Raw genomic sequence first — 12,902 nt, 5'->3', positions numbered from 1 at the left:
TTATGTAAAGAATGAACCTACTGTAATGCTCCTGTAAATCTCACCAAAAAAACAGAACAAGACGAAAACCTCCTCATGTTGTTCATAGAAGCCGATGATGACAGGTCTTTCCAAGAAGAGTCCTGCTACTAGGGTATGTAATGTGGCAACATACAAAGTGTATTCGGCAGATGGAAGGTGTGACTAGTGTTGTATACATAGGAGATGTTGAGTATAGTGTAATATAAAAGATTTTAAGAAATATGCCAGAACTTACCTATCTAAGTCAGAGTCTGTAAGCTGTGTACTCAATCGCACATTGCTGTTACTGTGCCAAGAAATTTGGAGCTCTTTGGGAATTATCTTTACTGGTTATAGCACTGTAAGAAAATTCTTGGTGTCTTTAATTTGTTGGGAAATAGCCATTAATGAATAAATTGGTTGATAACGTTGGAGTTAAGACATTGTAGTGTTGGGGGCACCTGGGTGGCTCAGTCGGTTAAATGTCTGCCTTCAGCTCAGGTCATGATCCCATGGTCCTGGGTTCGAGTCCCGCATTGGACTCCCTGCTCAGCGGGGAGCCTGCTTCTCCCTTTTCCTCTGCTTGTGTTCTCTCTCTCTCTCTCTCAAATAAATAAATAAAATCTTAAAGAAAAGAAAGATGCTGTGGTGTTAAAAATCAGGTATAATCATAAGAACATAATAAGAATCAGGTTTATACATTAACACTGAAAATCATTAACAAAGGAATTTCAGAGAAGTTTTGCACCGAGGAGTTATCAATGGAATAAGTTTTTGTGTCTTCCAAGTTGGGCCAGTTGGCTGTGGTTTCCCCAGTAGCGTACCTGGTGCATGCATGTGTGTGCGTGCGTGCGTGTGTTTGTGTCTTGGGTGTCAGCGTGTCCTTGAATGGTCTTGACCGTCCTGTTTGCTGTCGCCTCCCATAATGTCAGAATGCAGCCACTGCTCTGAAGGCATACGCAGCCTAGCAGAGTTGTTCGGCAAGCTCTGCTTCATTTCTGGAAGACCGTCTGGACCTAACGCTAGCACTGCTTCCTTGGCTCTCCCGGTTGGATTAGAATGACCCGCGATATTGTGCTGTGTTTGCAAAGATCCCGTGATCTTGATTTCTCTATTTTCTCGTTCATCAGGGCATTGTTTCTTGATCATTTCTTTGGCTCTCAGTGCCTAGCAGAGTTTTCTGGGGTGCAGGTTTTCTTCCTACAGGCCAGTGTGTATTTTTACATATCTATAGACTTAACAGTCCATTTGAGGTGATTAGGTACTATGTGGTAATCTGTGATTGACTTGTATGTCCATTTATGAATGTGCATGAGGAGTCCCGTTATCCGGGCACAGCCTCCCTTCCATGGCGCTGTGAGAGCGGTGATGAACCTTTGTGTGACCTAATTCCCATCACCAGTTGAACAAAGCAGAGGCGCCTAAGAAATCTAGATTCCTTCAGTGATTTTATGCAGCCATGGTTGAAGGTGGAATGAGGTCCTTGGAAACCAGGGTCACTGTGTCCCAGGTCTCTAGGAAGCTTCCAGCTCAGCAGGTGGCAGAATATAAAAGTCACTGTGATGCGAGTCCCGTGCTCAGCCAGCATTGACTCAAGTTTATTTGCAGTGTGCACATTTTTTCTTATTTTGCTTTTTCCTAAATGTTTGACTGTATACATTAGAATCCATTTCATGGAAATGAGTTTCTCCTTGAGGTTTTATTTCCTTGTTATTAAAATGAAATCTAACCAAACCCCAAGAGGGCGAGTCTTTCGGAACAGCCAGGGAGAAATTTGTTTCATTTGGTAAGGTCTCAGCAATGCGCTGAACATAATAACAACTATATTAAATTTATTACCTAACACTTATCTAGAGCCCCTTTTTAAAATATTTTCGTATTCCTTCTCATCCTTCATCAAAAAAAGTTAGCCAAATGTCTGTCTGGGTCTTTGTAAGATCAGTCTGTTCAAGTTTAACTAGTTCTTAGCAAACTTAAAAACTTCTGCTCTTAGCTGGCTTTTGTTTCATGGTTACCAAAACCCTGGGGTTTTTTTTTTCCCCCGGGAAGCCAATTCTAGTGGCAACCTTGAAAAATCTACCGAGTGTTGATTTGTGGCAAGTGCTGACTCTTTGGTGTCTGCAAAATGGTCCTCTTGAAACTTGCTGTATTTTGTCTTTTTAATAATCTCTGCCGAGTCACTGTGTAGAATTTCGCTGTTTGTCTATTTGTAATGCTCCCGTACAACCCGCGGTGGATGCCAGAATTATCTTATCTCCATGATTTTTGGTTTCCTGTGTTCTAGAAGCAGGAAGAAATAGTCTCTTTGAAAGACAGTGGAACAGGAACACTTGACTTTTTTTTTTTTTTTTTTTTTTAGATGCATAAATATTGTGAATAGAACCTAACTCCATACTTAGACCCCTTCTCTTTTGGTGTGTAATTAGGACCACACTGACTCCTCTGGCCCCTCACTGTTGCCTCTTTCTGCTGGTGACCTCTGACCCCAGTGACCTTTCCTGGGGTTAGTCCTCGGCCCTTTTCATTGTGTTGGAGCCGAAGTGGCTCATGTGGAGTTGATTATTTCTTTGCTCATTTGGCCTTTTTGGTGCCATAACTCCCTAGTCACTTCCATTTTCTTCCTCTGCTCCTGACGGTCCACAGTGAAAGGACATGCTTGTGCAGCAGCAGGGTCAGCTCGTGTGCTTGGCTGACTCGACTGAGACCTGGGGGCCGCGGGGGCAGGGTCGTGAGGTCTGTAGGTGTGCACGGTTTTTAAGGAGTCGCTCTGAGTGAGGGTGCGATCGTTGTGTGCTCATCAAATGCGCCCTCTGTAGGGCTGCGTTTCATATGATGGGCCTGAGTTCTGGTGAGGAGAGACTGGTCCAAGTTCCAGGTGTGGACCTGGCTGTTTGATGTCCTACCAGCTCTCCATTTAGAAGATTTAGACGTTCCTCCCACTGCCTCCGAGCTACTTGGCAGGTCAGAGCATGCGCGGTTGTCAATTGCACATCACCGCCCTAAGGCATTCTTTCATTTCTGAAAGGAGAATCACCCCCCTCCGTAGATTAACGTGCTAGAGGGTGTCTTTGTAGCAGCTGGACTCATGATGGCACTTTGCTGCTTTTCCTCACCCTCCTCCTGCCCGTACCCACTCCTGCAGTGAAATCACTGAAAGATATGTGCCAGCTGTTGCGCTCGTTTTCTGAGTGTGGGGAGTGGTGTGGATCAAAGGCTCGAGTGATCACGAGGGAGTCAACAGGGAAGGAATGTGTCCGATGACCTTAAACTGCGTGTTCTCTGCAACTGAGGAATTATCGAACTCTCCATCTGAAACTAATGACGTTCTCTGTGTTGGCTAATTGAATTTAAGAAAAAAAAAGGTAGATGCGTATGAAACTCAGTGACATTTTGAAACTTATTTTTAAGAAATCTGAGGGCTCATCCCTGGTTCATCCCCCTTTTCTTTTTTGTTTTAAAAGTTTTTATTAATGGTATTGATCATGTGGATTATTTTGAATGAGGCGTTGCCACGCCTTCCAATGCGGTGGATTTTTTTAGGGTCCTCCCTTCCTCAGAAGGGAGCAACAGTTTTGTCCGTCTGTTATTGTCCCCTGAAAGCTCTAAAGAACTTCAGGCTTCTTTCTGCTCTCCTCCTCGATCTCTTTCTTAGAGTTCCCCTTATGGCCAACTCAACTCATTCTCTCTGAGCCTTAAGGGACACACTCCCCATTCCCTGCTGCCATCAGCACTGCGACGACAAGCCATGGAAAGCCCTGCTGTTTCTCGTGTATTTCCTGCACGTCATGCACTCACTCGTCCAAGTAGAAATCTGGACAGCAGCCTTGTTCCTTTATTTGAGGTCAGAGCAGTGGGGAGACAGAAGTGGACGGTGATATATTCCAAAGACGTCTAAGAGATTGTTTCTTTCCCAGTCCAGATCATTCACTATCCCAAGTCCTATCAGTGCCACCTTTTAAGAACACCTGGTAAATATGTCCATGTCTTTAAAAATTTTTTGTAATCTTTCAAGTCTATCCTCTGCTATTTCTCTAGTACAGGCGCACATCCTCTTTCCCCGGCCTTCTAACCTCCATTCCTCTCCTGGGCCATGCTCCACATGGCAGCATAAATGATTTTTTCAAAGGCACAAGTCAGATCTTGTCCCTTGCCTGCTTAAAAGCCATTAATACTCCCCTCTCAGGATAAAAGCCAAATACCCTGATTTATATTGTTCGGTGTGCCGTAGCTTCTGCTCCCCTGTGCCGCCTTGCCCCCCACCCCTTGTTTTCCTCCTTGTACCTCGGCTCCGCAGCCATACCTCCTTGCTCCTTCTAATTCTGTGCACACATAGCTCCTTCTCTTTGGACTGCAGCCTTCCCTTGCTGTTCTCCCTCCCTTCCTCCCTCCTGCCCCCCAGACTCATCCATTCACATTCACCTGATCATCGTTTCCAAGAGAAGTCTTCTTCAACCTTCTAAGTCCGGGTGAAGTGACCCTTCTGTTTCCTGTAACACTTGTGCCTCATTCTGTGGCTCGCCCATCCCCCCTCCCTTAACTACTTTAATTCTTGATAACCTTTATTTCCTAAAAGCATTGCCTCTTAGTGCAAACCATTTCCATTGATTTTGGTGGGAAAAAGTCATGATGTATTCCATCCTGGTCCAAGATAGCCACAGTCTTCACAGACAGAAAAGCAAGTCAGCTGAGCAATAAAAACAAATTGGGAAACTAACACATTGTATAGGTGATAAACAGTATTTTGAAAGTAAATGCAGCATGTTCTTAAATACGGTGCAGTGAAATTACTATGCTCAACTAAGGAAGAGAGGACTTGAGGCTGGTGGCTGGTGCGGGAGGGCCGTGAGGAAGTCCTCCCCCCAAGATGGTGGAGAGGCAGGAAAATCGATGTTCAGACAACAGGTCCTCTTAAGGAGTGATCTGCATTCACATTGAACTGAAACACAGAGTTAACAGGGGAGTGGTCCCCAGCTCATAGGAACGGTGCACAGAGTGCAGAGAGGTTAGCAGAAAACGCTCCCCGTCCTCCCACTCACTTGGCATCTATACACAGAACACAGTGTTTTTGTTCATCCAGAAACAACAGGCCATTCCAATTCTCCTGGACGAGACTTTCTGACTAAAAATCGTGGGGTCATGGACACTGGTGGGTGTATCTTTGCCCGAAGCTGTAATATCAAAGTACTGCTTTTTTTGTTTCTGATTCAAAAAGTTGTGATGCCAAATAAAGAAAAACCATCCAAAAAGTGGTGATTGCAGGAGCCCCTGTGGCCAAAAGGCTAGTCATTCTGTTAGGTGAGCGTGTGTCTGGGTGCCTTCCTTAGTTGTCCCTTCCCTCACCTGAGCACGAGCCGCAGGGAGACAGACGTCCTGTCTGTGGCTGAGTGCCCAGCGGAGCCTAATGCCTACAAGATAGATTCCTCTGAATATATTTCACACTCCCGTTGCACTGGTGATACTGTATTCCAAAGCTAATTATATTCATGCCCTCTTTTCTCATTTAGACCACAATATCCTTTAGTTCAGGAATTATGCCTTCCTCATCTTTCTTACTCTTTGTACCCCCCGTAGGTTCTTGCCCAGAGTAGATGCCCTGAATATGGAATTAATTGCCTGAGTATTTTCTAGAAAAAGTAGGGTTGTTTGAGAAGTCCGTGCAGAAAACAAGTTAGCTTCTTAGCTAAATTATTCAAATAGTCAGAATGAAGAAAACTTTTGTAGGAGATTTATAATTTGATGTGATTAAGGTCAAGGTAGCTCAGTGAGTTAAAAAAAATTATATGTTTGACTTCCCTCATTGAAATTGTGCTGAATTAATCTTGAGAGCACTTAGTTCAAAATTTTTAAGTAGACATGTTCTATTTTTTCTTTTGTTTAGTTACTGCCGAAGACTAGTTTAAATCAACAGGAGAAATAGCATGTTATGGAATAGATTATTTGAAAATAAAGGCCAATCTTTTGTTTTTAAAGAAGGAAATTATTGTGTCATGCAGAATAAGATCGTTTTTAAAAAGGAAACTTAAAGAATTTTCTTTTTTGAAGACATACATGGATCCCAAGCGGAGTTTTTGTTCACAGGTTCATCACAGTTATTCCCTAAACCTGAAAGAAAACTATAAGAAAGTTTGATATAGGAGTCTAGGGAGGGGGATAATTCAGAGAGACAGCTTTGATCGTCCTTAGGAAAGCAAAGGCATTGCTTCAAAAACAAAGGAATCAAATCTAGAAATTCAGGAAAGACTTTTCCCAAAGGATTATTCTGGCAGCCTGTTGAAAAGAGGTTATAAAAGCATTAAGTTCACAACCTGAACAATAAGTTAAGTAAATGTTAGGGAAGTATTTCCTTTCTTATTCTAAGACTAGCCATACCTTTAGCTTGCTTTTGCCAACAGAAATGCTGCTAAGCCTGGGCTGGCATTAAAATACAGAGTGTTTTACAAGACAAATTGTCTTGTATGTGTATGGGAAAGAGAGCTTAAAGGAAGCCCTCTAACTTAGGACATGAACAGTCATCTTTAGGAACATTAGGCTAGGGCTCAGGGAGCAGCACTCATCCCATGCAAAAGTGGGGAGCCCTCCGGGGATTTTTATAGCATTGAGGAAAGAGTTGTCCCCTGATTTGTAGGCTTAATGGGATGCTACGCTTAGCTGTTCTGTTTTGTTTGGGGGGTTTTGTACCCTATAGTCTTTTCCCTGGAGAGATTGTACCACCCGCCCCAGCTTCGGAGCATCTTCTCTCTCTCTCTCTCTCTCTCTCTTTTTTTTAAGATTTTATTTATTTATTTGACAGAGACAGCCAGCGAGAGAGGGAACACAAGCAGGGGGAGTGGGAGAGGAAGAAGCAGGCTTCCAGTGGAGGAGCCTGATGTGGGGCTCCATCCCAGAACACTGGGATCACGCCCTGAGCCAAAGACAGATGCTTAACGACTGCGCCACCCAGGTGCCCCCGGAGCGTCTTCTCACTTAAATCTGCCACTCGGAACTGTGGTGAAAATAGTAGAATTATGTGGGCCATTGACTTCCTCTGAAGATAGGAAGCAGGTGGAAGAACTTCCTCAGGGTCCTGTTAATTTCTTCTGAGACCAGTGAGTTGGATAAGCTTTAGGAGTTTTGATTTTCACATAGGGAATTGATCATGTCTTTGCTAAAGTCCAATAGTAAGGCAAGAACAAACCCAATTTAAAATCCAGTGCCTCGAGTTATTTGATTACCTCTAGTAGTTTAGGGAAGTAGAGGTGTTTAAGTGCTTTATGGACGAGGGGCACCTGGCTGGCTCACTCAGTTAAGCATCTGCCTTTGGTTCAAGTCATGATCCCAAAGTCCTGGGATCAAGCCCCGAGTTGTGGGCTCCCTGCTTAGCAGGGAGTTTGCTTCTCCCTCTCCCTCTATGTGCGCGCTCTCTCTCTCTAAAATAAATAAATAAAATCTTTTTAAAAAATGCTTTATGGACGAGAAAAGCAGTAGGGAAGGGAGAGTGAAGTTTTGAAATAAATGGTAATTTACTATTTTGAATGCCAGCAAATATTGCCAGAAAGTGTCTGTCAGCAGTTTTCACATACAAATTTCTTTTTAGAGAAATGCATGTTATAAATTAAAATCACCCAGTATAACAACAGTGACCCTGCATCCTACTTTACAGTAAATTTTGGGTAAAAAGCAGAGATTTTTGTATCCGTGGTGTTTTTTGTAATTGAAAGTTTAGAAATTAACATGGGTTGATAAATGTGGTCCACACTGTCCATTCCTTTTACTTTTTTTTGGAGTTACTTTTTTTTTTTTTTAAAGATTTTATTTATCTATTTGACAGAGAGAGACAGCCAGCGAGAGAGGGGACACAAGCAGGGGGAGTGGGAGAGGAAGAAGCAGGCTCCCAGCAGAGCAGGGAGCCCTATGAGGGGCTCGATCCCAGGACGCCAGGATCATGACAGACGCTTAACGACTGAGCCACCCAGGCGCCCCTTTTGTAGTTACTTTTTAAAAAAAAAGATTTATTTATTTTAGAGAGAGTGTGCATGGTGGGGTGGGGAAGGGAAGAGGCAGAGGGAGAGAGAGAGGGAGAATCTTAAGCAGACTCTGTGCTGAGCATGGAGCCTGACATGGGGCTTGATCTCCGGATCCTGAGATCATGACTTGAGCCAAAACCAAGAGTCAGATGCTTAACCGACTGAACCACCCAGGCAGGCTCCCTTTGTTGTAGTTATTATTACGTAAATTTAGCAGATTGTTTTTTTAAAAGTCCCTAATAGATTAAACAGTAAATGTTGCCCTGTGCCTTATCAAATATTTGAATTAATTGCTCAGATTCCTGTGTGACATCCATGCTTTGCTCACCGCAGGGTAGGGATGTAAACCATACTATGCTGATGGTGGTTATTGGGGACAGATTGTACATTATTGCCTTGTTTGGGAAAACTACTTGTCAGTATATATGTTCAGAGTATTAAAAATGTTTATATTGGGGCACATGGGTGGCTCAGTCAGTGAAGCATCCAACTCTTGATTTTGACTCAGGTCATGATCTCAGGGTTCGGGGATCGAACCTCACTTTGGGCTCCGTGCTCAGCAGGGAATCTGCTTCTCTCCCTCTCCCTCGAAAATAAACAAATAAAATCTTTTAAAAAGTTCGTGTTCCTTGACTCAGTAATCCACTTAAAAAAAAAATCTATCCTGAAGACGGAAGTAGAACAGTGTGTAAAGATTTATGGACAAAGATATTCATGACAGCATTAACTGTAATAGCAAGATAAATATACACAGCTACACACACATATTAAAAATGAAGCCTAATTACCCAAAAGGGAGTGGCTAAGTAAATTAAAGTACATCTATTCAGTGAAGGATCTATAGCTGTTATAGATTGTGTTTATGAATTATTTAATGAGCAAAAATGTTCATTAGATAAAAAATGAATAAAGCAGGATTTAAAACCATATTGCATATATGTTTAGTCTAAGTTATGTACATATACACGTATGAAAAAGATTAGAAGGAAATGCATCAAAGTATTGATATGTTATCTTTAGGTGGTAGAATTGTGTTTACTTTTGTTCTGTGCTGAATGTGTAGGGGTTTTTTTGTCAATGAATATTTGTGGAAACTGTTAAGAATTTTTTACTTGTAAAGTAACATATTCATTGTAGAATATGTGAAGAAAACTTGAATATTTTATTTAAAATATCATCTGGTATGTTAACCACATTGGATGCTTTTTAAAAAAAGATTTTATTTATTTGTCAGAGAGCACAAGCAGGGGGAGTGGCAGGCAGAGGGAGAAGCAGGCTCCCTGCTGAGCAAGGAGCCTGATGTGGGGCTAGATCCCAGGACCCTGGGATCATGACCCGAGCCAAAGGCAGATGCTCCACTGACTGAGCCACCCAGGTGTCCCTAAAAAATTTTTTTAAATGGGAAAAACACTGAAGTTAAAACATGACATTGTAATTTAAATCAGAATTCTATTGCATCTGATATGATTTAGATCAGAATTCTGTTTTTAATTTTTGCATGAAAATATTTAGATGTTATGTATACTAGAACAGAGGTTAAACAGCCTTTGGCAAGTGATGTGCCAAAAATGATGTGTGGTGGAGTGGGCGGTTGTGATCCTACCGTGGACCTTTTCTCTGCTGCCCACTGTTTCCAGATCAGGAGAGAGGATAAGAGGAGGATGGGTTAACAATTTCTGTGCAGAGGAAATGAAGGCTGTTGTCTCCCTTGCCAAGGTAAATTTCTGTAGGAAAGAAAAGTAAGGAAAGTAACATACATGTTAAGGCCACTGGCCTGTTTGTAAGAAGGTGATAGGAGCCTCGTTCAGTTGCGGTAAACTTGGCCAAACAAACACAATTGTTCATTTGCTAGAGCAATGCAGGGGAAATAAGTAAATATTTACATTATATATAAATATAAATATCGTTGTTGTTTTCCAATAACTTCTTAGATCAGTACAGTAACGCTAATATTAAATTTCGTTGTTTTTTTTTTTTTTTTTTTGGACAAAGCTAGTACTTTTGGAAGCAACATAGCATTAAACAGTTTCCCAACAGTGCTAATGGATATATTCTGCTTTCTATGTCATCTCACTTTCCTTGTGGGCAGCAGTGTTTATTTGTGAGATCAGACCTAAGTGACTATGGGTGGGGGTCAAATGTAATTTCAGGCCACCTGACTCCTGTTGCAATAGAATCCAGGTCCTTGTTCCCGTTATCACAGTTCTTTAACAAACGCAGCAAGCTTTCCTTGGGTAAGTATAAACGAAGTCAATAAATATTTATGTTACGGTCCTAAGTTCTTTCCAACCTCCAAAATCAACTGACAGCATGTTGCAAGGAACCTAATAGAAAGATAGAATTCATACAGTTTGGTCCTGTGGGATCATTTAGGTAGTTATAATGAGCTGTGAAGTTTTAAGGACAACTAAAGTAACTCAGTGAATCACGTGCTGGGGTTAAAGTTGACTCTGGTATTTGTTTCACTGCTTTTTAATAAATAAATAGTTGAGGAAAGATTTGGCAAAAGGAAGAACGCCCCTCCTTGTCCTCATTCTCTCAGGACAGCGGCTTCTGTTAACAAGTTATTTGAATGTTTACTTTGCCTTGACCGCTTACCAGTGGTGTGTCAGTCCTTGCCCTTGAACCAAGTGAGAATTCAAATAAACCAAAAAAAGTTGCATACAGATGGCCTCTTCCGCCAATGAGTGGTACTAAAATATCCTCTCCCACTTTTTAAAAGAGGTCGGCAAGAAGAAACTTAAAAGGCAGTCCGTGATCTGATGATCTGTGATCGAGATAAACTCGAGTTGGCAACTCGCAGACTCAGAGTGCATGGTGTAGAGAAGGGAGCAGATCCCGGGAGACATCATTCGATTTATAAATAATAAATATACCTTGCTTTGTATTTCTGCCCAGTCTTATCAGTGGTTAGAATTAACCTTTGCATAAGTGAATATGCACATAAAGTTCCCATTTCTAAAACGTCCTTCATGTAGCTCTTAAGTTATATTTTGTTGTATTCCATAGTCACAGATTCTGTGGCCAGCCCTGGCCACATAGGAACGTGGGGGAGAATTTGCAGACATAATAACCACTCGTTGGATCCCCAGCCTAGCAGGGTGCCTGGCATATAGTAGGCACTTATTATATATAATTTTTGCTGATTTTAAAAATCATGTATATGAGTGAATAATCGAATGAAGGAATAAAAACATAGAGCAAGAATATGCTGAAGTCACGTGAGATGACAGGTTTCATGAAATACTACTCTTTAAGGTACTTTTGGGAATTCCATTATAGGAGGGTATTCCTTTCATTTTGAAAAATGTCTCTTCAGTGCATTAGAATTTACAGTGTTCAATATGAGAGCATTCTTGCTTTCAAGGAGGACATAGTTAGTAACCAGATGCACTGCAGAACAGAGTGATGAGTGCAGTGGCAGACGTGTGTCTAAGGCATGGAGGCAGCATAGAGGAGGGATGGACCATATCTGGAGGGTGGCATGGACATTGTTAATTTTAGTCATTTTATTTATCATGTGTATTGTCCAGTCCCACTAGAATAGAAGGGATACGTTTTGGCCTGTGTCACTTATTCCTATTTATATATTTTTAAATCGCTCTGTCTGTAGCTTCTAGAATAGTACCTGGCATGTAGTAAGCATTCCATAAGCATTTGTTGCATGAATGAATGATTTTCGATAGATATTGCTAAATTCCCTCCAAAAAAATTTACTGATTATATTTCCACCAACAGTAGATGATAGCGATTTTTACCCCTGTCCTTAACCAGTGCTGGGTTTTGTGAAACTCTTTTTAGATTAAGCCAAATGTGCTGCACTGTCTCTACATTAAAGAAACGCAAGAATGAGCGAGCCTCCCCTTGACTGCTACGTGTCTCCAGCAATTTTCCCTATATTCCTGCTGCCCTTTTATAGCAAAGCCCTGGAAGGAACTTTCTGTGCTTCATTTCCTCCCTTCCCATTCTGTCCTGAACCCACCGTCAGATGCTAGTCCCCCCTGCATTGAAACCACTGTTGTCGGTATCCCCTGCGCTCTGGTATTTGCCTTCACGATGGTGTCTCTCCTTACTCTATTTCTCAGCAGTGTTTGCAGTAGTTGCTTATGCTTTCCTTCTAGAAATATCTTTTCCATTTTTCTCCCTGAACACAACATTCTCCTGGATTTCTTCCTATCTCATTGGCTACTTTCCCCCTCGTCTCCCTTGCTGCTTCCTTCTCTTTTTTGGTCTCTAAAGGTTGAAGTATCCCAAGGCTCCTGCCTGGTCTCTCCTCTCCTCTGTCATACTTTCCTTAGAGATCAGCTAGTGCTAGGGCTTTCATAGGTCTCATGTGTCTATTTCTGACATCTATATTTCCAGCTCTGACTTCTCCACACAGCTCCAGACGCCTATATGCAGCTGTTGACTTGACAGTAGTACTCGGATGCCTCGTGGTGGGTATCTTGGACGTACCTTCCCAAAACAGAACAGCTGACTAAGCTCTTCGATCCGTCTCCCCCTTGCCAGTCTTCCGCATTTCAGTAACCAGAGTTATGATGGCTTCTGTTACACCAAAAACTAAGAGTTACCCTTGACGCATCTTTGGATCATACTCTAGCCGAGTCTTCAGCCAATTCTGTTGGTTCTACCTCTACAATATATGGAGTCCAATCACTCCTTACCAGCTCCACAGTTGACTCACTGGTCTGACCCACCATGTGCTCATCTCTCTGCTGAGTGGTTACATTACCTCCTCCTTGGTCTCCCTCTTCCCTTCCTGCCACCGTTCCGTCTAGTCTCGCCACAGTGGTCTTTGGGTCTACAGAAAGCACCGAAATGGTGTCTGGCACATACCAAGCACTGTGTAAACGTTTGTTATTATTTTGTTGTTTCTGTTACTGTTTCTGTTTTAGGGCC

At 42.2% G+C, this 12,902-nt stretch overlaps 1 protein-coding gene across 4 annotated transcripts in view; it reads left to right on the top strand.

The window, feature by feature from the left end:
• Window positions 1–12,902, top strand: part of CDON (cell adhesion associated, oncogene regulated) — a 99,464-nt gene that overhangs the window by 23,316 nt on the left and 63,246 nt on the right. The gene's annotated exons all lie outside the window — the stretch shown is intronic.

This window comes from Ailuropoda melanoleuca, chromosome 8 (assembly GCF_002007445.2).
Source record: "Ailuropoda melanoleuca isolate Jingjing chromosome 8, ASM200744v2, whole genome shotgun sequence".
NCBI classification, from domain to species: Eukaryota; Metazoa; Chordata; class Mammalia; order Carnivora; family Ursidae; genus Ailuropoda; species Ailuropoda melanoleuca.
Note: the sequence above shows the minus strand (reverse complement) of the source record. Positions and strands in the feature narration are given on the sequence as shown.